The sequence below is a fragment of the Temnothorax longispinosus genome, chromosome 1, assembly GCF_030848805.1.
Source record: "Temnothorax longispinosus isolate EJ_2023e chromosome 1, Tlon_JGU_v1, whole genome shotgun sequence".
Classification (NCBI taxonomy): Eukaryota; Metazoa; Arthropoda; class Insecta; order Hymenoptera; family Formicidae; genus Temnothorax; species Temnothorax longispinosus.
This window is the reverse complement of record NC_092358.1, coordinates 20148219-20173671: the sequence shown is the minus strand read 5'-3', so window position 1 is coordinate 20173671 and position 25453 is coordinate 20148219. Positions and strand designations below refer to the sequence as shown.

At 36.5% G+C, this 25453-nt stretch overlaps 1 long non-coding RNA gene across 2 annotated transcripts; it reads right to left on the bottom strand.

Moving 5' to 3' along the window:
* Nucleotides 1-1889: 1889 nt before the first annotated feature.
* Nucleotides 1890-4711, bottom strand: LOC139817674 (uncharacterized). Of its 2 annotated transcripts, none has more exons than XR_011733291.1 (4): nt 4632-4711; nt 2648-2878; nt 2426-2525; nt 1890-2334 (listed from the first exon to the last, which is right to left on the bottom strand). It is a non-coding gene; the product is annotated as an uncharacterized lncRNA (long non-coding RNA). The 2 variants fall into 2 exon arrangements; XR_011733290.1 differs by lacking the exon at nt 4632-4711 and adding an exon at nt 3661-3877.
* Nucleotides 4712-25453: the final 20742 nt, after the last annotated feature.

The window sequence follows — 25453 nt, the reverse complement described above, 5'->3', positions numbered from 1 at the left end:
TATTTTAAAATGTTGTCAAGGTCACCCTTCTGAGTGACCTTCAGAAGGTTTCAGCCCGCGCTCGTTATTCGTTAAAAAGTTATTAACAAAAAAAGTTTGAAAAATGTAGCAACTATTTTGAGTATTGGAAGGCATAAGTGACTAATATATATGGCGAAATAATTCACGCATACACTTTCCACGCGAGACGAGTTGTCACATGGGCTCGTGGCGCGCTTTACAAGCACGTCTTTAACAAAAAGACTTCAATATATCAACAATTTACTGCTTTAAATGTTGTGTTTTGGTAAAGCAGCGACTTTTTCGCGAAATAAAGTATTCTCTGCTTTAACAAAAAGACTTCAATTTATCAACAATTTACTGCTTTAAATGTTGTGTTTCGGTAAAGCAGCGACTTTCTCACGAAATAAAGTATTCTCTGCTTTAACAAAAAGACTTCAATTTATCAACAATTTACTGCTTTAAATGTTGTGCTTTAGTAAAGCAGCGACTTTCTCGCGAAATAAAGTATTCTCTGATTTAAAAAAAAAACGTAATATTAGTCACTTATGCCTTCCAATACTCAAAATAGCTGCTATATTTTCCAAACTTTTTTTGTTAATAACTTTTTAACGAATAACGAGCGCGGGCTGAAACCTTATGAAGGTCACTCAAGAGGGTGACCTTGACAACATACTAAAATATCAAGGTCATCCAAGGTGATCCCCCCCATCTAAACAATTACCATCAATAATTTTGATATTTATATAATCTTTATACATATATATATATATATATATACCTTTCAAATTTTTGCATATCTTAGAAATTTTGAATAGGACCTTATTGTTGACAGAGCTGCATTCCACTAACCGTAAGTGCGTTAAATGCCTGCCGTAATTCTCAAGAAATTGCACGAAATGCGAAGAAGAAATGTCGCTTCGAGTAAGATCTAATTTTTGCAAATATTTACATCTAGGTGTAAAGTAACGAAATATATTAGAAAAATAGGTAGGACAACAGATATTTCGCATGTTCAAACGTGTATATAGTAGAGGGTCCCGTGTTAAATCATTGAAGCGCTTATTTACTTGGTTCATGAGGCATAACGTCTTCAAGTCTAAGTGCTTTAATATTCTTAGAATTACTTCATCCTGCAAAGATAGAACACAAAACTTTAGTACATGAGATAACATTGAAATAAATATTATTATGAGAAGTAGACTTTTTAGAATACTTTACAGAAAGCACAGAAAAACTGTCAAATGGTAGCTCTTTGCTATCCCCCTCTTTGCTGCCTCCCATACAGCACAGATTGTTGCAGAAAGCTTGAAACCTTTCTGAAAGCTTTCTGCAAGGTTCCATGGATTCCATGGATTCCATGGATTCATCCATACGATTTACATAATCAGGTAGAGATGCCTTTTTGTGCTCAAAATTATTCTTGTGAAAACTTTTTTCTATATCGCTGCAAATAATGTCAAAACAAATTTATTTTTATTACTAACAGAATAAAGAAAGATTAAATATTTCCAGATAGCAAAACGTCAGTTGTATTTACGAAATATGTGCGTAAATTCGTGACGAGTGTTTGTGCAAACAACATGTAAAGCTGCGTCTGTAAATGCTTAGCAACAGTATTGAATTTGTTTCAAGTAATGGTTTATTCATTATTTATTTTGATAGCAACAGTTTACGTCCAGAAGCTCCATTGGCTATATAGTTTAAATATTATTGATGGAAACAACACATTTTTACTGCAAAACACCATAAATATGAATTCTATAGAGCTACGATTTTATTCATGTTTACGCAATGTTTTTGGCAACAATACATAAACTGTTTTCAGCAATGATATGCACACTCACGTTTTGCTACCTACTTAAAGTTGACAAATATAATACCATTTACAAATAATACAGTGTTCAGGAAAATTGTTTTGAAGATGGTCAATATCCAAATGTGCATTTTCGTAATTTGGTGTTAGATTATGGACATCCTCATGGTGAGAATACATGCAGTTAAGTCCTTTTAATACATCAGTTAAACTCTCTTCAGGATTTCTGGGAAGGATCAATTCTGACGTTCCGATAAGCATCACAGCGTCTAACTTTGTGTAGTCTAATATACTGTGCTTAAATTCTAGTTTGAGTATGTTGGTTTTAAAGTTGCACAGCTGTAAGGGTGGGGAAAATAGTCTTGATATCGGAGGCACAATCTGAGGCGATCCATCCCACAATAAAATCCACCGATCATTTAAAGAATCTTGAGCCCAAATTTTAATTATGTTTCCAGGATTATATACTTCGTATATAGAGACTCTGATTGGATATACAGCTTCATGATACACGATTTCTATAAAATAGAAAGTATAATTATAATTTCTTCCTAATAGAAACGTTTCTTCTTTAATAATATTTTATTTGTCAATTAAAATATTACATACCAATATGATTGATGTCGTTGATATGTCTTTTATTAGACCATGGACCCGTAAGTTCAACGCTTGCATGCCATGACAATGAGATATCGAAATCATAAGTTCTCTGTATTAAAATATTGAAATGTCAAAATGTGTCAAAAATACTACAAAATGTTGTAGCATAATGTTAAAATGTGATTACTTCAACAGGACAATAACAGATAATCCCGCGAAATATACGCATACCATAATGAATGTTTCTGAAAAATCTCCATATTTTGGAAATTTGGTAGGTGCCCCATACATGTAATGTAAAGTATTCTGTGTGTCGATATTATTAATAATATTTCTACAATGCTTCACAAATTGATAGATAAAGTCAACAGAATTTTCCTCTCCTGTTGAGACCCTGCCGATGTAGGGATACTGACTCAAACTCTCACTCTCAAATGGATAATGGAATGTCATATTCTTTCTCTGAAAGCAGATAAAAGATATGAAGGTTATAATCCTTGCCCTTTTTTGGCATAAAAACGCTAAAATGCTGCATCATAATACATACTTTACATTTATTATAATTATATAATTAATTATATCTATTATAATTATATAATATATATAATCTTTAAACATTACATAGTATAAATTTGCTTGCTTGCTTGCTTTTGCATTATCAGTATTGATATTCAAAAGTAGCAAACTTTTGTCTGTTTATTAAAATACAGCATACAAACTCTATTTAGCCGAACGGTAATTAACGCGTCTAGTGCAATCAAAATTAATTTTATCAAATAACTGTAATTAACAATTTTCAATAATTCTTCTTGAGATTAGTGAATCAATTTTGTATATTTTTATTTCTATTGAGAAGGATAAGTAAAGATAATTTCGATTTCTAATTATAATTATTGTTTATTTACATCGCCTGAAAAAGACGTTCAATTTATTGTTAACCGGTTATTGTGATAAATATTACCACATGCTTCAGTGGTCAAATTGGTACGCGACACCCTTCACGGAATCTGGGAGGTTCCAGGTTCGAATCCTTGCTGAGGTAATATTTTTCGCAATAATTTCTTTATTTAATGATTAAATCGAATCGATTTAATTGCGGGGAGAGAAGAGATTTTGCTCCAATGGGAACTGTGTTATAAGTCTGACAAATCTAGTCGGCGCGCAGTTTACTTATGTTGGAAAAGTTATGTGTAATACACGGAAAAAAATATTTTTTCAAACACTAACACATATTATAATCTAACCTCAATTTCTTTTTTCACGAGATAGATTGCTGGTGCATTGCTATACTTATTGCTAGGGCACGTGGCATACTCACACAGACAGTGCGCATATGCATGCACTAGTGGCTCAGTTTCTTCCACAGACTTCTATACATCACTAGATTGCTCATTTCGCAGCCATTTTTGCTTCCGAGAATGAAGAATGTCATTGAATATTTTTTATACTCACACATATACAAATCACGCGTAACAATATATTACTACTGATTTCAGTCACGGCCAATCACGTAAAACACTCAGATCACTGCATGGTACACTAAGGGTATTTTCCGTTTCACGCATGATAAAAAATATTCAATGACATTCCTTATTCTCGGAAGCAAAAATGGCTGCGAAATCTAGTGATATAGCAATATAGTGATCTAGCAATCTAGTGATATATAGAAGTCTGTGGAAGAAACTGAGCCACTAGTGCATGCATATGCGCACTGTCTGTGGGAGTATGCCACGTGCCCTAGCAAGTATAGCACTGCAGTCTATCTCGTGAAAAAAGAAATTGAGGTTAGATAACAATGTGTTTGAAAATATGAACTAATTTGTAAAAACATGTATATTATTATTAAATAATTAAATATTTTAAAGAAAAAATTGTTTCTTAAAGTTTTTTAAATAAAATATGGGAATATTTTTTTCTAAATCTGAGATATCGTGAGCACGTGATCTGTTTTTTTTTACTACGTAAGTAGCAAAGAAGAAACGAAAAAAATTGCTCATGTTCGCTGTACTTACGTTTTCTAAGTGACTAATATTTTCAAAAATGTATATTTTTTATGTTATTTATAATATATTTTCTATCTTACATATCAATATTCATAATAGCGATTAAGTCAAACATATATGAATACAGCGAATACAGCGAATAAAGGAAATTGACGGAAATTTGACGAAAGCTAAATTAAAGATTAATCGGAAAAGCTAATCGATTTTTATACTGTTTATGCGAAGCAGATTTAATTTATCCGTATAAAATGAAAAATCAAGAAAGAGAGAACATGTGGGAACACGTAGTCGGTGAGCACCACAGATACTAGACTGCGAGCAGTATGAGTTTCTTTCAGAGTAACGATCATGTAACTTTATCCCTAGGACAGAAAGGTAAAAAGTGAAAATTTTCGCCATTAACTTCAATGGTGTGAAACTTTTCACTTTTCACGTTTTCGCGCTAGGGGAAAAGATACATGATCGATCCCCTGGACCGCTAACTTGACCAATCAGGATTGAGGCAAAGTGAAGGGAATATCGATGGCCATTTTTTGTATGGCATTCCATGTACGTGTACCCTATGTTCCATTGGCATATTAGACGCAAACGCTTCTTCTCACGAGGACAATTCATCAAAAGGCTAAATTTATTAATTCAATGAATCTTTCCATGCGCGAGCGCTTTATTATATCGCTTGAGCCATCATGAGAATTTGAATCCAAAACGATTTCAATCGTGATATAAGATTTATTCTCAACTAACAATAAGTATCAATAATAAAAACTTAACAGATGCCTATAAATTCAACTATATACAATAATTTATACCTTCAATCATTCCTACCTTCATTTATTGACGATTATAAATAATGTCATGTTTTTTAGATATTTTAAAATGTTAGTTTTCGAGAAAATTTATATAACGTAATTCCATAAATTATGTCACAGTAAAAAATTTATCGTATTATTACATATATACATTATACAACGAAGCATTTGATGCCTACGTGAGGAGCAAAAATGAGTTCCTTTTTCGGTGTAGATGAGGACATTATTTCTACTTTCCAGCCAATTGCAAACATAGAAATGGTGCACTCATCTACACCGAAAGGGAACCCATTTGTGCTCCCCAGTTACTTACTTGAGATGTGACATGCAACATTGTGATATTTCAACTATAATTAATTAAAGATAAACAAAACATGAGTGACAATTTTCCTTCTCAGGGTGAAGTCCGATGGAGTCAGCGTATGGCCGGTTGTATGTACGTGTGCGTTCTGCGCTTAGTGCAGATAGTGCGTTCAGCCGGTTCAGCGCGTTGTCATATAGTGCTGGGTCTACAACCTTGCTTTAAAGGGTATTTAAGCTCTAAGCCGTAAGAAATTGACCAATCACAGTAGAGTATTCTCCTCACATTTCATTGTGATTGGTCAAACGGTTTGTACCTTATTCGAAAATTATTTATATATTTTTTTGAAATTTTATTATTATTTTAATTTTGTGTTATGTGGGGGCTTTGTCCCCCACACCTTTTTAAAATAAATATGTCTACATCGCATATATGCGTCTCACATGTCTATATATTTTTATCAAACTCAATCATTACAGGGCATAATTTTTAAAGAGCCACATGGTTGAAGCTTAACGATCTTCGTTAACCATAGCCATACCTCGGGCGAAACTGGCTCGTCATTACGCGATCGTCGAGAATTATTGAGGAATAGGATAATAAGGCAATAAATAGTCGATGTAATGGCGAATTAAAAGGTATTAGCGCGCCAGGCTCAAGGGCCCCGCCGTTTTCCTATCTAACGATCGTAATTTATACAATATTGCGGAACAGTCGGCGCAATCTCACACATATGCGCTAGGTCATAAAAGGTATCAGTTATTTTTTCGAAACAACTGTATAAGCATCAATTCAGGTTTATTATCGTAATCACAGAAAAATTGTGTTTTTTACTCAAGAAAAATGACGGAAATGCATTCCTCGATAAGTTTTGATCCATTTTTCTTTAATACATAATTTCATATAACGTGTAAAATTATAATCTCATTCGTGCGCAAAATTTAGATAAAAATGTTAATCCACTTACCTACCCTTATCTTCTATCTATTGGCGATTTTTTCGTTTTGCTCCGTACTACCGACAATAGTGTAGCAATCGTGTCGTTAACCGCTTCTTAAGAGTCTCCACCTTAAAATTCACATGCAGGAACGGTTAAGCGAGTTCCAGGACGATCTCCCGGTGGAATCCCGCTTCGGCGCGCCGCGCCCTTCTCTCGCAATATCGCGAAATTGCGGGCAAGACGACGCGAGTTTCTGTTTTCCGTCTCGATTCATCCGGTCTGATTTACATCGCAACAAGTTACTCCGCGCCGCGCCATTTCCGCGTGTACACACGCGCGCGCTGATTCATCGCACGCCCGAAGTTTCGCGGCCCGGGCTGATACATTATTTATCGGCCTCGTAACACTGCGTGTCGCGCCTCGAGACTGCGGGAGGATTTCGCGAAGGTATGTAACAGCCAAATGGAATTCCGCTTTGAGCAGCCCGCTTTCCTTCAAACCATCTTTTTTATTCCGCGCGCCGTTCCACACTCTGCCCCCGCCGCAGTTCCCTAATACATTCGGATTTACCTGGGGATTTACACGGGGTTACCAGCATCGTCCTGATTTCTATGGAAAAAAGCTTATCGTATTTATTGTTAATGCGCATCTCTCTTGAATAAGTAAACGGTGATTTGTATCCGGCCGCATTTGCATTTCTTCATCAATTTGTCACTAATTTCATAAAATTCTTGTTAAAGAGCATAAAACCGATAAATCGATGAACTTCTGACTCGATATATAAGTGCTCTTAAGCAGAATAATAGTTATATAAGTATCTATAATTTTATTTAAGTAAAAAGATGATTCAATGGTTTTAATAAATTTAAGATTTTAATTGGAGTTAAATATAATTACTAAAGTATTTTTGCTCTTTTGCTGGAAAAATAATACTGATAAAATCTTCTATTTCATATTGCGGTTTCTGTAGAATGATCGTTATATTGCGTCTATCATCCAGCAATGATTGCAGTCCGACTCAAAATCAGCCAATCTGATTCCATCAAAGGCCGCTTCACTTTCCCGTGATGATGGAATGCATTGCACGAACCCTCAAAGGGAATGTACGGAAACACATTTAATTAGGCGGCACACGAAAATACGTAGAACGGAAAAGCGTAGAACGAGCGAGCAAACAGCTAGCGGGGAAGCGGAATCTCGTAAATACCGGAAGCGAAAAGTCGGCGGGGAATAATTTATCCGGCTCATTCACGGCCGTCCGTGAAACGCGCGATTTATTGCGAGTACTCGCCCGACGGCCTCAAAGGGTCGTAATAGCGGATATTTCGAGGACTATGAGAATGGTGGATTAATACAGTGGCAGCTACCCCAGCTTTTAATAAATCGCACGGACGACAATTTCGACCAGCATGCAGCCGGCGCGCGGCGTAAATGAAAAGAAATCGCGCTCGCTCTTTATAAGCCTAGGTGTAAAGCCGATTCACAGTCTGCATCTGCGAACGTATAATGTACATATTCCTCAATTTTGAAATAAATTATCTACTGTATTTAAAAAATTATTATAAAATTATGGTTTATACACATAAATTAGTTGTTCCTGTTTACTTCTTTGTTTCAACATTGTGATTCATTGTGGTGACATAGATATTGCCGAGCCTTTTAGAATGCGCATGCAAATATGAAACGTTGATCTTTAAGCCGAAAGCTACGACGATATCGCTTACGGTTCGGGCGGAAAGAGGCGCGTTTCGATGGAAACCTTAATAATGGAAATCCAATAGTCGCCCGGACGCATAGTCTCGCTGAATCACAATCACAATCGCACGTGTGTATCGTGCACGTAACGTCGCTACACGTTCGCGCGTGCCACGCATTCGGAAAATTAAATTTATGACCTTTAAGTGCGGGCTTTATTGCAGGAAATGAAAAACGTGATATTAGTATTGCAAAAAAAAAAGAGATTTGCTTTGATATTGGGGATTGAACATTTTCGCAAAATTGTTACCAGTTTTGCGCGAATTACTGAAGAATTCAGAATCGAATGTTATTATTCAAAAAATCTCTTTCTGTTAAACATCAATAAAAGCTGTGTTCTCGATTGATATAGAAAAAAAATATATTTAAAAAATCACAAATATGGGACAATTCGATAATAATAGGATAAATGACTAGATAAATGTAATCATGTTTTAAACATCAAATGACAATAATGATCAATACACGACAGCGTATTAACCGGAGCTGCATTTTGCATTTTTAATTGCGTATCACTCGTCGATACACTGCACAAAATTCGCTCGCAACTATTACGGATTAGATCTTCAGAGAGTGAACATCGAGGATGATGGAAGCAAGATGCAAACTGTTGTTTTTGTTTATGGAAGACGGATGAGTGGTGGGCGGGTCGCGTAATCCTCACCTTATCCTACACATTGCCATAATTATAATTACGATATTTGTATTTTCACTTTTGTTTACGTACTGAACCAGTACACATACATTGTTCACTAATTGTGGAATTAAATGGAGAGTAAATATTCGCCTAATTCGGATGCTACTAAAATGCTTGAATTTAATGCTTGATAAATTTATGTTTGTGTATTGCAATCTAATTTAATAAAGCATTATCAGTAGGTATCTTTCATCCCATTATACGGTGTACCATTTTAGAATGTACCGCATGCCGCATGCGTCTGTCATTGAAGTACGCATTTCGACGATTTCGGGACATTGCGTATTCGGCCCGCGATTGTTCGCAGTCGGCTAAATATTCGCGTTAACCACTCGATCCGACGTATTGCGTAACATCGTTTGCCGCGATTGGAATCGTCCCCGAGATCCGAGACGTAGCGTTGCTTGTTTACGTGACTCGGTTAAGCGCGACGTCGAGCCCGACGACGACATGTGCTAATTGGTTAATTAAATCTAGGAAATTACTATTCCCTCGCCACGTTGCGCCGACTACGCCGTCGGCATACGGCATCCGAATCTAAGAATCCCGACTGATTAGCTCGGAAATCGGAAGCGTTGCGCCGCGCCGCGCAGCGACCCTGGATGTTTGAGGAACGATCTCGAGAACGAATTGTCTCAAGCAGTTTGGCTAGAAATTTGTAATAAATGTTTATATCTGCTGGCATTGGAAACTCACACGCAGAATATTATAATTATAAATTATATTTATCTTATCTTAAAACATCGCGTAATAATATATTTTCAATTAAATCTATAACAATTTAATAATTAATTAAAAAATGATTCTATATATTGGATTATAGTTAGATAATACTAGCAGAATGTATTGCAGCAATTTATAGTTAAATCTTAAGGTAATTTTTCGATCGAGAGAGCTGTTATCCGATATGACAGGGTACGACAGGATGCGACATAGGAGCGTCATGTTTAGGGAAGAATTTTATGTGACTGTTATTTGTGACGATTATTGCAGCGATGACGATACTATTGTGCGAGTCGCCCTCGAGCAAGAGCTATTTTACAAGTTACGATAAAAGCGGCACGGACTTTTACTGTGCAATGGTGCAAGACGGTGGACTTATGACGCCAGTATACGTTACATGAGCGTCTTTTCGTCCATGCGTGTTCCACGACGTGTTGTACACGTCGCCGTTGACAGCCATTTTTCTTATGTTTATATTTAGTTTATCGCCGGTAAAGGTCGAAAAGCGTGAGCAGTGCGTAAAGAGGGCTGTATTGATTTAATCTGCCGTTTGCACAGAGAGCAAGTTACAGATCTAAGTGTAGCGTAAAAGAAAAAAACATCGTCTTTCCTTTATATTTGTCCCGAGGGATACGATGCATTGTGCGCAGCCATTGTTATGACACTTAGCTTATCATTTCCAGTTTTCCTTCGAGCAAGCAAGGCTTGCTTGCCGGAGCTAAATTTGAGGATTTCAAGGGATTGCCGATTTATGACCCGGAACGATTTGAGATAGCTGTATTTAATGGAACGTGATTTACTTGTAACTTTGTTCCAACAGTTCTAAGAAAGTCCCGCGATAGAGATCGCAAGATCATTTGCATTGCTTATATATACAAATTAAATCCTAGTTTGTAAATACACAAGAACTACGTTTAAGAAAATGGATATTTATAAAAACATAATTTGTTTGGTTACGTTTAATTTAATAATGTTTCTTAGTGTCTATTGTTTTTAGCATCAGTTGAAGACTACCTATGTCAATGTAGATTTTATGCGTGCAAAATTTGCATTATTGTTAAATTAGATTTTGAGATTTAATATATTTATTTAATCTTTTTTCCTCGGTCAAGCTAAAAAAATCAATCGCAAATTAAATCATAACTTTAAATCGTATAGCTAAAGAGCACTATCATGTTTTTTTTTACATTTTTTTTCACAACGTTAGATAGATTAACAATAAAGTAATTAGAGCTCATGCTTTAGAATTTAAACTCGTCTCTGGCAAGACGAAATAAAAGCAGAGCGCAGGGAGCACGAAAGTACCGTAAATGGAGAGATCTATTTTGAAGAATAGAGGAAGGGAATTATTCTCGACGAGCAGAAAGAACGGTGAAGAAAGCATTAATCGAGTAACACGATACGACATATTCATCATAAACCATAACGCGAACACTCACGACCCGTCAGAAGTCCTCAAAGAATACTCGACGAGAGAGTGAGAGAGAGCCGCGCGGAAGCGCTTCTATTATTTTCAAGCTCATAGAGAGACCGCCGCTCTGTGTTCTCCCATTATACCTGGAGAAGTAGAAAAATGGGAGCTGGCGATCGCTCGATCTCGCGATATGGGTTCGAAACGAGATACGAGGTTACCACAGCAGGAGCGTAATCGGAGATGACCCGGAAAAAGCGTACCAGAAGCAAGAAGCGGTTTTCGGATGGTCACACAGAAAGCTATCAAAATCCGTCCTGCCAAAAGGGATAACTATTACACGAGGATCGCACTGAATAAAGTTATAGCGAAAAAAGGAATTAACAATAGAATATGTGAATGTATATGTATACTTTAATTAAATTTCATCTCAGAATGCAAATTCTGTGTTTATAGATTGACAGAAAGAATTTTTATAGCAATTTCATAAAGCTAAATTATTAACTGTGTTAATGAACATTAATCGATGCCAAGTAGATTAATTAGTGAAAACATTTAAAAAATATGCCTTATTAATGTTTGCTCATTTTTGTTATATTTATATAAATATATTTTAAATCTCTCATCAGTTTTAGTGCTTTATTTGGCATTTTGTAAACTGTTTTGTTCAACATTAACCGAATCTCAATGAGAGGAAATTTTCTTGGGCGAGATTTCCTTGCAATTTTTTAACATTGATTTTATCTATCACGTGATTTAAATTTTCCGCTTTAACTCGATGCATTCTACACGAGCTCTGATTTTCGCGAGCAGTTGTCGGCGAATATTTACGTCACGTTTGACCGAGGAAGCGAATGTATTGTATACGCGTATTTTCTGAATTTCGCATTTTCCCGGGACATTTCCAGAGGGATATCGACAACTCGACCATCTGGAGATGGCGGCTGCCCTTGACTCGCCTCGATAAGGGCTTTGATATGCTAAGTTCGAATGACTCGAGACGTACCAAAATCGACCATGCGTCGTCGCAATTGGATTTCGAGGATTTCAGAACGAAAATAAGGGGCGACTGCATACGTTAATCGAAAATTCTCCTCGAGGTCTGCCTATAAAAAACGTGACCCGAATCGCAAAAATAAGCCATCTATTTCTATTTGCTAATTAAAACCGAGACTGAGACAAATATGATAAAATCTTCAGTGCAACAAAATTTCGTTTTAATATATTATAGTTATCTTTTTAAGAATGATACTACTGTTAGAAAAATAACATAAAAACATGTATATTGGTTTGAAAGTATCAAATTCAAATAAAAAAGTTTTATTACTTAATATGATGTCACTGAAAATTTTAATGCAGAATGACGTAAACATATTCTCAGCTATAAATATGATCTCATTGTATCATAACGTTCGCGAAGGACTAAGCAATTAATCTCTGAAATATACCGTCCACAATCGTCGCGATGACAAACTCCAAACAAAACATAATTCAACATTGCCCATCACTTTCGGGGTGATCTACATAACCATGAAGTTCATATACCTTTTAATTATCTATCCGGCAATGATTTTCATTGGCATTGAAACGCATCTAGCCGCGAGTCGCACAATAGCCGGATTCTTTCCTCGGCGATACAGCGCAGCCATTAATTTCACCGGTGATTCCGCACCGGTAACGACACGATTGTAATTCCGCAAGCCCCATCGGGAGGCAAAATGATTACGTAGAATAGTCATGATGTTTTTCTGCTCTCGACAGATATAAGAAACTAGGTGGAGATATTAATATAAAATACTGTAAATGATATCACGTTAAAAAATTTCAAAATCTTTTACGAACATTACGCGTAGGATCAAATAAATAATTACGATATACAGGATTATCAAATAAAAGAAGATTTGGAGAACTTCCGTGAAAAATGATGATAGTCTACGTGCTTTTCGTTATATCGCATTTTTATCGGAAGCTGAAACGAACGATCAATTAACGATATCACTATTTCAGTCGCGCAAGCAAATTCGCACGTGTTTACCGACTGGTTAAAACGTTTGATCTCGATGTCTAAAGAGGAAAGCTCTCGGTCCAAGCGCTCATATCAATTGCGGGCGATTCATCGGCGCGGATATCGAAGCCATACTTCGATTTCACAGCGCTCTCTCTCGGCCCGGTTACTTTGGCTGTCGACCCATCAAATTTTCCGCGCGCATGTCGACAAAAAATTCATAACGAAGATCAGGAGTTTCTCGTATTCGTTGATAAACCTGCCATCGGCGACTCCGTAAAATTCGTTTTTTTCGCAAGAGATGGCTCTCGTTAGTTCCGTTTAAACGGACGCAAAAGTAACGCGCCTGTAATTTGCAGACAGGCTCGCCAAACGTTTATCGAGAGCTCTAAGCGAATATTTAAAAGATCTTTGGGGAGAATTATTCAAGCTTGCAAACACAGTACCGAAAACATCACGGTTTATATAAAAATGTTATCCCTAACGTTAATTAAAACTTTATAAAAACACACAGACCTCGCAGTTGATTGAAAAAAAAGTTTTATACATAAAAAGCACTCAAATGACTTTTGAAAAAATATTTGAAGAACATTTTTAGAGAGTACGGTGATCCGCGAAAGTATTCAAGCATCGGTATAACTATTAACTGTGAATTTTAGTTGAATGATACTCTTCAAATATTTTCACGAGCCACTGTCAGTTTCGTGATATTCGGCGAGTATACGTTATCTTTCTAATTACTTAATTACTGCTTCTTCCGATATTGCAATTTCTATTTCAGTTTGAACCACAATGTCACAATTTCGCGCAAATAAATTCACGTGAATTTGCGTTTCGATCGTAGGGTTTTATAGCGTTTCAGAACATGGGGCCTTTCTACAGGTGAATATTATACTCCAGTATACAATACTCCAGTCGCCACGGCAGTCGTTCGAGGGTGTCGTGGAAATTATATCGGGAGAGATACAACAGGATGTCCACGAGCTAATGACAGTAATCACGGCGCGCAGAGTATAATGTCTTTGTTTGAGCGCACGCTCCACGGGATATGAAGATACAGAGGAGACGAGATCACCGAATCTCCTCCACCGACGATACTCTATTGTTGCTCCCGTAATAAACAATTTCCGCGTGCAACATTGTATTAATTTAAAATGTTCTTGTTAAATTAATATTTTAATATTATATAGCAAAAATATTTCTTTTTTTTTCTCTCCTGCTTTTCTTTCTGACTCTAATTTTTTACATTAACTACTTGATAATAATATAGTATGAGATATCTAATTTCTAATTATAATAAACTAATTTCTCTTTAAAAGATTACGTCGATCGATGCATTATCTTTGCCTTTGTGCACATTGTAATGTTCAGAATCACATCGTTTCTGTATTCTGCTTCATTCTGCGGAAAGTGACGGGACTGGGAAGGGTTATCCTATGCGTTAGAGTCACTCTTGGATTTACCAAGAATCTGGAGTGCGCCTACCGATCCCTCTGTTTACGCATGCAAATGAACGCGGATCAATGCTGTTAATTAGGATTCCAACCCCTTTCGCGGTCTATTCTTCCCCGTTTGCCGAGACCACGTCGATCTATCTATCTCTACCTCCAGCTTCTCATCGATTAGATCCTCTATTAGAAATTCTATTAGAAATTAAAATGAGCTTATATATGATCTGTATAAACTGAAAAATGCAAGTTGCCACAAAAATGTCATATAATGTCAAATATGGACACGATAGAAGTTTCTTATTTAATTACGCGTCATATCTTTCTCTCTCTCTATTTCCGGTTTTAACTTTTATATTCTTATCATATAAATTTTTCAACATTTTTTAATTAAGCGATTTCATAATTACCTTTAAATTATTAAAAGATAAGACAGATCCATATGTATTAAAGTATATATGTTCCTAAAGCGTTCTCAAAGCAAAACTTATTGTTATATATTTTCATATCTTTGGTGCTAAATATGTTTCTACATAGGTACTTCTATCTTCTAATTTTTTTTAATTTAAACTAAATTTCTTGCAATGATGTAGATTATATATTGCAGAAAAATCTTAAAAATTACACTTAATATAAGAGATTTAATAATAATTTTTGTAAATATATTAAAAAAACTTTCACAGTTTCAAGAGTATGAGACACTTCTGAATTGTTTAACGTATCGAACGGAGATGTGGATGATAACTGGCGCTTTATATATCTATCAAAATTCGACCGTATCATCATGGACCCGTCTGCATGCTCTATCTCAATTTAACGATTATCGTACACGCCTGCGATAAGCTCGTAATGCGCCGGTCTCGCACAGGCGAGCGACCATAATCGTACATGATGATGTATAATCATACGTGCCAGTGCCCCTCCTCCATCACCCCTCCTCGCATTCCGCCCTATATCATGATATAACCCCCGTGCGCCCTTTCGCCTTCCTTGTCTCACCGGTTTCCTTTCACTTCCTGACGCTTCTTCGCGATTCTGGATCCTCTGATCCCCTGTATTCTCTGATCATACAGCGCGCTGCATTTTACATACAGAATACGAGATATAAGACGCGGAAAAGCTCTTGCACTGCAACATTGTAAAGATTTAGAAGTAAAATAGAAATAATATGCGTTTTGCGGATATAAAATCAACCACAAAGAAAGTGAAATTAAATCGCCCAATATATAGTTTTCTCTATTGCAGTATACTTTCTTTCAATAATACGCAACAAAGATTAACGACAGCTCAAAATTTAATTCGTGGCATCTAAAGCTGTCAAAGGTGAAGTAACAGAACACGGTAAATAAATACTAACTTATTTCTATGCAATCTTGCGAAATGTTATCTAAGTATTGTCGATGGATATATTATTTCCCGGTGAAGAGTATCTCCGTGCGAGCGGAAACCACATGACAGAATCCGCTGCGAGTGCGCGGACTAGACAACAGGGGATTTATCGATTATTATCGGTGCGTCTTGGGTGGCGCCAAATCAAACACGTGGCTTGATTGAAGTGCACTTTCCTGAAAGGGGTAAGAGGGAAGAGGAGGGCGATGGGGGGACTCTATGGGACTCTCATCACCGGGGATTAAACTGTTATTGCGAACTCTCTCCGCGACGGAGAGAGCGCCGGCGCCGACAACGTCGGAGGCGACGGCATATTGAGCGTCGCGAAATTAAAATACAGGGCGAAAGTTTGCACATTGGATAACGCAGGCGCGCGCGAGCGGCTCCTCCGCAACCGTCAATATTGAAATCCGGAAATTGTGACAGCCATCCGACAGTCCTCCCTCGTCGCGGATTTCGCGTGATTTTGGATTTTAGCGCTGCGCGAATTTCCCTGCCAATGCGAGATCAAGCTTGACATATAACATGCACTTCGGCGCAGCTGCGCAAAATGTGGTCGAATATATATACGTTTGCGTTAGGACTACCGGCACGTTAAAATAAATGCGAAAAAAGTCGGACTACAACGATAAATGTCGATAGCATTATAATTTTTCTTACTATCTTAATTACTATCAGCATTTGTTAATCATTCTGATATTATAAAAGCATAAGTATTAACGTGCGCGCGCGTGCGGAGTAAAATTATGTTCGGTATTTTTTTTTAACATTTAAAAAATGGATCAAATTTGAGAAAAATTAAAATTTAAGAAAGAAATTTCTCTTTCCTTCCTCTTCTCGACTGAAAATTGATATGCCATTATTTTGAATATTTAAATATTATATATTTAAATTCATAATATCCCCCTTATTTTTGCTTCATTATTAAAAATGTCTTGCGCCTTTTTTTTCATGAAATTATTTCACCTTTACGACTCTCGTATTGAGGCGTTATTTGTAATTCAGGAAATATGGCGCAAAAAAAAAACGAACACACTACCTGCATCAATCTGAATCGGTTGCGTGCAGGATGCGCGTAAGGGGTTGCTGCTTTTACGAAAAATTGCTTCCCTTCCTGGTTCCCGAGAAAAACGCACCGGTGGTCCACGGCTGGTGATCGAGGATGTGCATTAAACTTCCTTCGGCAAATTGTTACGTTCATTCTTAGTCGACGCGAGCGTGTAAACTACCGGCGTGGCGCGATGAGTTCGATCACGGCACAGGTGTATTACGAGAATCGATACTTGTCGGACCATTCGATGCATCCATCAAAATTAATAGCCTATTCTCGCCTATCGGCGATACCGTAAGATATTTTTTTTTGTCTTCGAAAATTGCAACCCAAACTTCTTTCTTAATGTGTACGTTAATAAAAAATGTAATCGAGAATAATATTTCTTAATATATAACTATTGCTTAACTAAATGCATTGTTCTAATTATATGATTTTCAATAAAACATCAATATGTTATGTTATTCCGCTGTACCTGATAAATCAATTTTATTTCTCTATTACTTCACGCTTCTAAATTTTTAAAATTGAGCATACAATATCATTAAAAAAAAAATAGGCCTTTGTCTCTTGGAAAGTAAAGCTATATTGTATGAAAGCAACAGTCAAAACTTAAAGGAAAACTCAAAGCTTTTTACAGTAAGTAAACAAAAGTATATAAAAAAATTTGAAAAACAGAAATAATAATGTTATAAGAAACGTTTAAAAAATCGCTTGTCTCTGCATTCACAACAAATAGGAAAAAAGAACATCCAATTAAGGCAGCGCGGAAGAGGAACAATTAGGATTACGCGAGAGGAGGATCTTCGCAAACATATATCCGATGGCAGGGCGAATGGTAAACGCTCGCGGGTTATCAATTTTGTCGAAAGCGGGGTGTCTCACATCGACCCGATGATTGCACGTATCAGATCGAAAGAGCAAGCGCATCGAATGCATCGCGTCAACTCTTACCACGAACGCACCTCGATTGAGCCCTCGTAAGCAGAAATGAAAATGACACCCGGCGTGTAGTAGGCGAGCCTCGTCGTCGAGACGAGATTGGAATTGCACTCTCCCAGTCTTCCGCCCCTGTGTAAATTTCCACCCACGGCTACCCTCCCGAGAGCCTTTTCGACACCTTCCATTAGCCGGTGACTGTGAAAAGGGGAAGGTTTCGTCGTCTATTGAAGTAAACTGTAGTAACTTGAGGTAAATGATTTTCTGTAATTCTCGAGAAATCCTCGACTTCTATCTCTCGCCACCTTTTAGCTATAGAGAATAAATAGACGAAAGAAAATTTTAGTATGCATAACAGTTATAACAATAACGACGGTAACAATAATAATAAAATCTGAGTTTTTAAATAATAATCTACAATATATTTGCAACTAAACAATTTCTCAATATTTGAAATTTAAGAACCGACAATGGCCGAGTATAGAAATAACCCGAAATTTCAATGGTCTCGCTGAATAACGAATACAAGCCGAATTATATAGAAGCGGCCAAACAATCCTCGCAGGAAAGGATCGAATACCGAGGATAGGCCCTCGGTACGTGAGTGCGTCCCCTCCCTACGAAGAGCCACTCATCGTCTTTTCCCGACAGAGAACGTGAGTCTCGTTCTAAGTCCCGTCGGCATCGCCAAATCTCGAACAGATTTGGGGTGTAGCCATCGCGACGCGCGCAAGCCATTCGTCTTTCGGCGCCATCGGTATGTCGTGCACGACGCGCCTCTCGATTCCGGGACCAAAAATCATGAGCCGATATATCGAATCGTATATACCAAGATGCGTTTATTGCGGTGCGCTCTCGTGACTGCCAAGCGTTTCCGCTTTTCACTCTCGTGCGACCACTCGCTCATAAATTTCCTCGCATAATATCTCGACGGGAAAGAGACGCCATAATAGCAATACAACCGCAAGCGATATAATTCTTACATGACGCATAGTAAAAAAATAAATATTTAGTATAATTTTTTATATTTCCTAAAAATGTAAAATTAAATATAGTTATTATCGACAGCTATATAATTAGGATAGCATATCGTACGTTTTGAGATAGGTACATAGATCTATGTACAAAATACAAATACTGTTACTTCTAGGCACATAAATTTAATTAATGAATGGCCATTATTATAAAATTCAGATAAAAATTATAAAATTATCTGATATATTATATTTAGCATTATAGAATTTCGCCAGTGTTCATTATTTACGAGCTCTCCCTCAAGGATGCGAAGCTTAGATACATGCATAGTTTGCCTAGACCGTCAGATAGACCTTGGGGAAAGCCTCGAAAGGCTTTCGTCCCGTCATTGCGGGTGGCTATCTGTCCGTCCAGTGAGGCATACGTGCCTCGAGATGGAGTAGGAAGACGGCTCTCACCCCTGCATAATGGACCGCGCGGAGCCCGTAATGCGCCCGGATCCCGTTTCATTATTTTATGGTAATAACGTCCCGCCTCCCGGAGGCTTCGTTCCGTCCGCAGATCGCGCGGAAATAAGCGCGAAAGGATCTCCTTCCTTCGGACCACCGTGGCTCTCCGAGAAAAGAATCGGGAGAAATCCAACATCTATCGTCTATATACCTATCGTTCAATAAATTCTTTAAATATTATTTTCTTATTCGCTCAAAAAACCTCACTTTTATACAATTTTAAAGATTTATTCCCTGGATTTTGAAAAAAAAATATCGCTATCAAGGATATATTTAATGTCAAATTAGTCAATTACAGAGAGAGCCTGGTAAATAATGGAAAGCGCTAAGAATCTGAGACACACTGTATATCTCAGACTTAATTATTTCCTCCCGAACAACGTTTCCGGGATGACAAAAGGGAAATAACGTCTTAAATACTCCAATTTATATTTAAATCAATCTCAAAGGTTTTCTTAGAATTTTCGAAATTTAATTCAAGAGACGTATTCCGTTTCGTAAATAACTTTTCCGCTTAACATTTTATAAATTGAATTAAATTTATTGTTTACTTAAATCATATACATATACACATTTAACTCTTGCTCTTAATATAGTCTGTCTTGATTCCTTCGATAAAGTATATTAGCCACTATACGAGTGCGCTTTTCGCGACGTAAAGATTTTCCGGCGTCATTCCGTGGCAACATTCGCGACGACTATAAAAGGAATAACAAAGAGCAACCCACCGTGCACCCGACAGGCAAGGGTGCAGGAAAAAAGGACAGCCGGTCGAGCCTTTATGAGGCGAAACACCGGCCTCGGAAGATATACGAAGTTTCGCGGCCGTCCCCGCCGACTCCGGTATCCTTTGACTTAAGCATTTGTCTCGCGCCAAATAACGCGTGTTATTCCGCCTAAGAGACAATAAAGTGCACATGTTAAGTCCCGCCGAGAATCGGCGCGCCCTATCGAAACCCCGCCGTCGAAGGCACCCAAGGATCCCAAACGGATGGTTCTCTCCAACGATACTCGACCAAATCCATTGCATTTCCAGTTGTCTTGCGAACTGACGTCGAGAGCACCGCTCTTTGGGGAAAAAGGGATCGAAAAGGGTGCCGCGATACGAGAAAACTTAGGGGAGTATAAACGTCTTGATGTATTGTCGAATGGGGAAACTCTGGCACGCTAAGAATCATGAATGATATTGAGGAGGGTTTAAAATATTCTACCAATCGGCAAAGAAAGATTTGGAATGCTATATATGACATGATAATGATATAATAATGGTAGCAATTATTGTGTAATATACATATAATTATTATATCTATAGCAATAATAAAATAAATAATGTAATTGCTACGATATCAATAATTTTGTGTATTTTTTCCTGATAATATAGAAATAATTTAAAAATGCAATTACTTCGGAAAAATCGTATTTCTCTAAAAGCCATATTATTAGTGTCCATCATTAATTGTGCGTAACGATGACGCGCGCGTCGAATAGCAATGTACCGGGCGTGAACATTTATCACTTCATGCCCGTTTCCTACCACCAAGCCGTCCATTTGGCATTCCCCCTTCTCGTCAACTTGGAAGCTCGATCGAAAGTGTCCCGGCGACACGTGACACGGGCAATCCCCGAGGATATTCCTCGTCGTGTTTCACGAGACCGCACATAGTCTTATCTCTACCTTCGAAGCTAGTTTGCTTCTGTTAGTTGGTGCAATTGGTGCAATAAATATCAATGTATATCGAATGTTTTCACAGTAAGATTCTCAATCAGGCTTATAACCCTTTAGATCCCTTTAGATCCCTTCTCCTTAGATCGAAGTTGAAAGAGAATAAATTATTGTTTTATATATAAACTTCTTTAGAGAGAGAAGAGAGGATTACATAAGCTTATATATGAAATTTAATATATACTGAAAATGTATATATTAAATATAAATTTACATTTAATCGCACGTTATATAATTTACTAGATGCAAAAAAATTTGAAATGTTTCTAACTGATGTAAAAAGATAAACCTTATTTTGCTTGCAACTTGAGTTAATTCATTTGCTTCCACGCACAATTTAATGCATCATAACTTGTCGATTCTCGATATTGATTAATGGGTATTTCAGGTTTCATGTATCATTACTACTACCATTTATACGAATTCTTTGGTTTAGTTGAAATTGACTTCGCCTTAACAAAAACGTCGCATACTAGCAATTGAAAATGTAGAGTAAAATTGAAGTCTCACGCACACGCTTTCTAAAACACCGTGCATTGCTCTAGGTGGTGTTCGTTTAATAATACTTAATTCACACGATACTGGAGAACGTTCGTTTCTTGCTCCGCGGGTCCAATCTCCTTCAATCGATCCGTCATTTCTAACACTCATTTCCTAATAGTCGGTAATTACGGCTTCGAAAACGACTCGATGTCACGCACTTGCGATGCACTCGTCGGTACGTATACGCCGCAGGGCCGTTGTATGCGTTAGATGCCGCAGATGCAATACGTAGAGCATAAAAAAATGTTTTATACTTTACACGTCAAAATATGAAAGAACAAAATATAAATTAGGAATTATGTAATTAATTAAATATGAAAAGTACGGCATTTTGTAATAAAATTCAATTAATAAAAATTAAATAATTTATTAAATAAAACGTATATGAATACAATACATAGCTACATATAAAAAGAATACATCTTTAAATTGCAATAGTAAACAATATGACATATTGTAATAAAACTCGATTAACAGAGAGGAAGATTCGAATTTATTACGAGTAACAACGTTGTTACATGTCGCATCTTCAGGAATGTCGTTTCTCATCCTCGCATATAACCAAAAGACTTTAATTAATTCTGAAAACGAGTTTATATAATGATTTCTTGTCACAACATCTTTCAGACGATATAGAACAGTTCTTGAAAGCAAAAGTGTCTATTAGAGACGACAAAGATTACAAAATGGTCCGGCCACTTCTCATTCATGTATGAATTAATCACGACGAAGGCGAATGCAAATCTCACGATTAAATAAATCGGCCGTAATCAGTTTTAATTACAATTCAAGATGAGATAATGAAAGTGGCGATAAGATGTCATCGTTAATATATGCGGCACTCGTGTCCCTTTGCACTTTCGTCGAGTTATTGTTGCTCGCGATAATCCACATATTCAGGATGGCTGGTAATAATTCATATCCATTAATTCCAATATTATCTGCACGCTGACTATTCGCCGTTTTATGCGAGATTGTATTGTATAGCTTGTCATTAGCCGCGATTAAAGTTATTACGCGTATCGAGGATGGAACGACGCGTCATTAACTCATTTCATTTGTATGATTTGCCTGTTTATTCTTTATATTTTATTGACGAATTACCTATATATTGCCAAAGTCTACTTGATATTTCCTTACGCCTTGTATACCAAGATTGCATATTGTTGGTATAATTTAATTGCAAATCCGTAAATAGAAAATTATTTTAATTTTAGATAAATAATTTAAATAAATATATAATCTTTGATAATACCAGTATTGTGCTAAATTCAGTAATTAATCAAATCAAATAGATAATAATTTTAGACTATTGTAACTTTGGCATATTTCGTACCAGTGAAGCTTAATTTATTTTCAATTACTACAATTCAAAATCTTTTGATGTGGAAACATTTAGAGTGACCATTGTCAACTTGTTGAATCTAAACTGCAAGCTAAACTAACTGAACAGTTATTTTGCAATAAATAAACAGAATAAAATGAATTAAATACTAATATATTATAGGAAAAAAAAACTGTTATTTTTATTAGTATATAGTGCAGAAAGAATACATATATAAATTTGTAAAAATAAATATTATAAAAAGACGCCTACAAATCAGTTAATTGCATGGGTCGGTAATATACGAGGTCTGTTAGAAAAGTAATGAGATTAAATTGATAAAACCTTAACTATTATATATTTGTATGTGACTAAATTATAAAGGTTCCTTTCAAAATATGAACCACCAGCATCTATATATTGCTCTCAATAATGCTTCCACTGTTCGTAGCATCCGGCATAATCGTTTGAAATGATTCTATTGATCCACAATGGTGTCCCTTATATATTCTTCCATATAAATTCTTTTCATAAAAATGTCGCTTATGGCGAGATCTTCTAAATATCACAAATGTGAGCCATGCAATCAGCTAAATTTTCAATTTTTTGCAATTTTTATTTTTACAAGTTCATATATCTATATTCTTTTTGCATTATGCAAAAAATGACGAATTATTTCTCCAGATTAGTATTTAATTTATTTCATTCTGTCATTGAAAAACAGCTATTTAATTTTAACAATTTTTCGATTATTATATTTTTTTCCTAATATTTATATTTTATATTAAAAAGTAAATGATTAATGATACTATCGTGCGGAGAAAAATAAATTACATCAGAGACGCATCGTTACAAAGAAAAAGATCGGAAAACATATCATACACACTTTTCCTTTATTTTTTCCGCATAAAAAATTTATGCGTCAAAAACGGCTAATACTCGGTATCGATACGAGTACCAGCACACGCGTACTCAGGTGCATGTGTCTAAATGCGTCGCGTTTTGCGACGAACGAACGTGCGTGACATCCCGTCGCTTTCCAAGCAGCCCTAATTGCCGCCCATTAAGTCGCGCAAGTGTTAGAAATCGCTAATCGAATCAGTGGCCGGTCGCAGTCGACGGTTACAGCTGTAATTGCGTGTAAGAAATAGAAAATAAGCGGCTGTTACGTGCATCATTAGGCACGCGCGCGTGCATTGCCTCCTTCGCGGCGGTTTAAGTTCAATTCATACGCTAAATATTAATCACGCGATGAGAGAAATATTGCAGTCCTGACCACAATAATTCTTCGTTTACTTTGTTCTTAGAAATTTCTATACTAGATGTAATCGCGTCCTCTTTTTTTTTTACGAATTTAGCTTATCAATACGAACTATTATACTAAACATTTTATTTTTACTCACGGAGAAAAAGTTACGGTTGCTACAACAGAATAATGCTGTTAATTTTCGCCCATCCATACAAAAGGGTTATGGAAACCATAGTACTCTGGAAGTGACCTATGGTTTCCATATGGTTTCCATATGGTTGCCCTAACCTTAGTGAGGGTAGCTACTATATGGATGTTGCAACCATAATATATGGATGTTACAACCATAATGAACAATTATTCACCCGACAAAAAAAAATTATTTATTTCGAAATTTTATTACTATTTTTTAACTAAATTTGTTTCTTAAGATGCAGTCTATGATTATAAATATTTTCTCGTATTTAAAAACACATATAAAAACGTCAAACAGTTAAAAACGGCGAATGCGAGTCGAGCGCGGGACGAGGTGCGCAAAGAAGAATTATTTAGACTTGTTAATTTGAACGAACGTTTCGGCTCTTCCTTTGAGCCATCTTCAGCATTTATTGAAAGTAATCGCTAGTCCTGCAGAGCTCGAGGAAGAAGACTCCCTTCTTGAGGAGATGTCGGAAACAAACGAGCTGGTACGCACGATTATGGTGGACATTACCGCTATGAGAGAAAAAAACTCTATTACGCAACGTCGTTTGAAAAAGGAAAGGAGAACGCTCACCTCAAGACATATAAAAACACACATACCTTGGTGGGATTCGAACTCGGGACCTCTGGATCGTGAGCCCAACTGCCTTACGTGGTAGACCACTTCTTAATTTAATGTTAGTGTTATATTTAGTCTACATATGTCAACCAGCGCAAATATATAATTTTTCAAAAATCATCTTAAGAAACAAATTCAGTTTAAAAAAAGTAATAAAATTTTGAATTGGATATATGATATAATATTTCTTATAATGTCGGGTGAATGTCAGAAACCAGTGTCGGCTCATTACGAAATTTTGTGTTCGTAAATATATTTATGAAAAAAGTATATTTATAAAGGCCTATCTACATAAGACGCAGAACGCGAGTCGCAAGACACACGCACAGTCTACATGTCAATCTAACCTCTATACACAAAGAGGTTAGATTGACATGTAGACTGTGTGTGTGCTTGCGACTCGCGTTCTGCGTCTTATGTAGA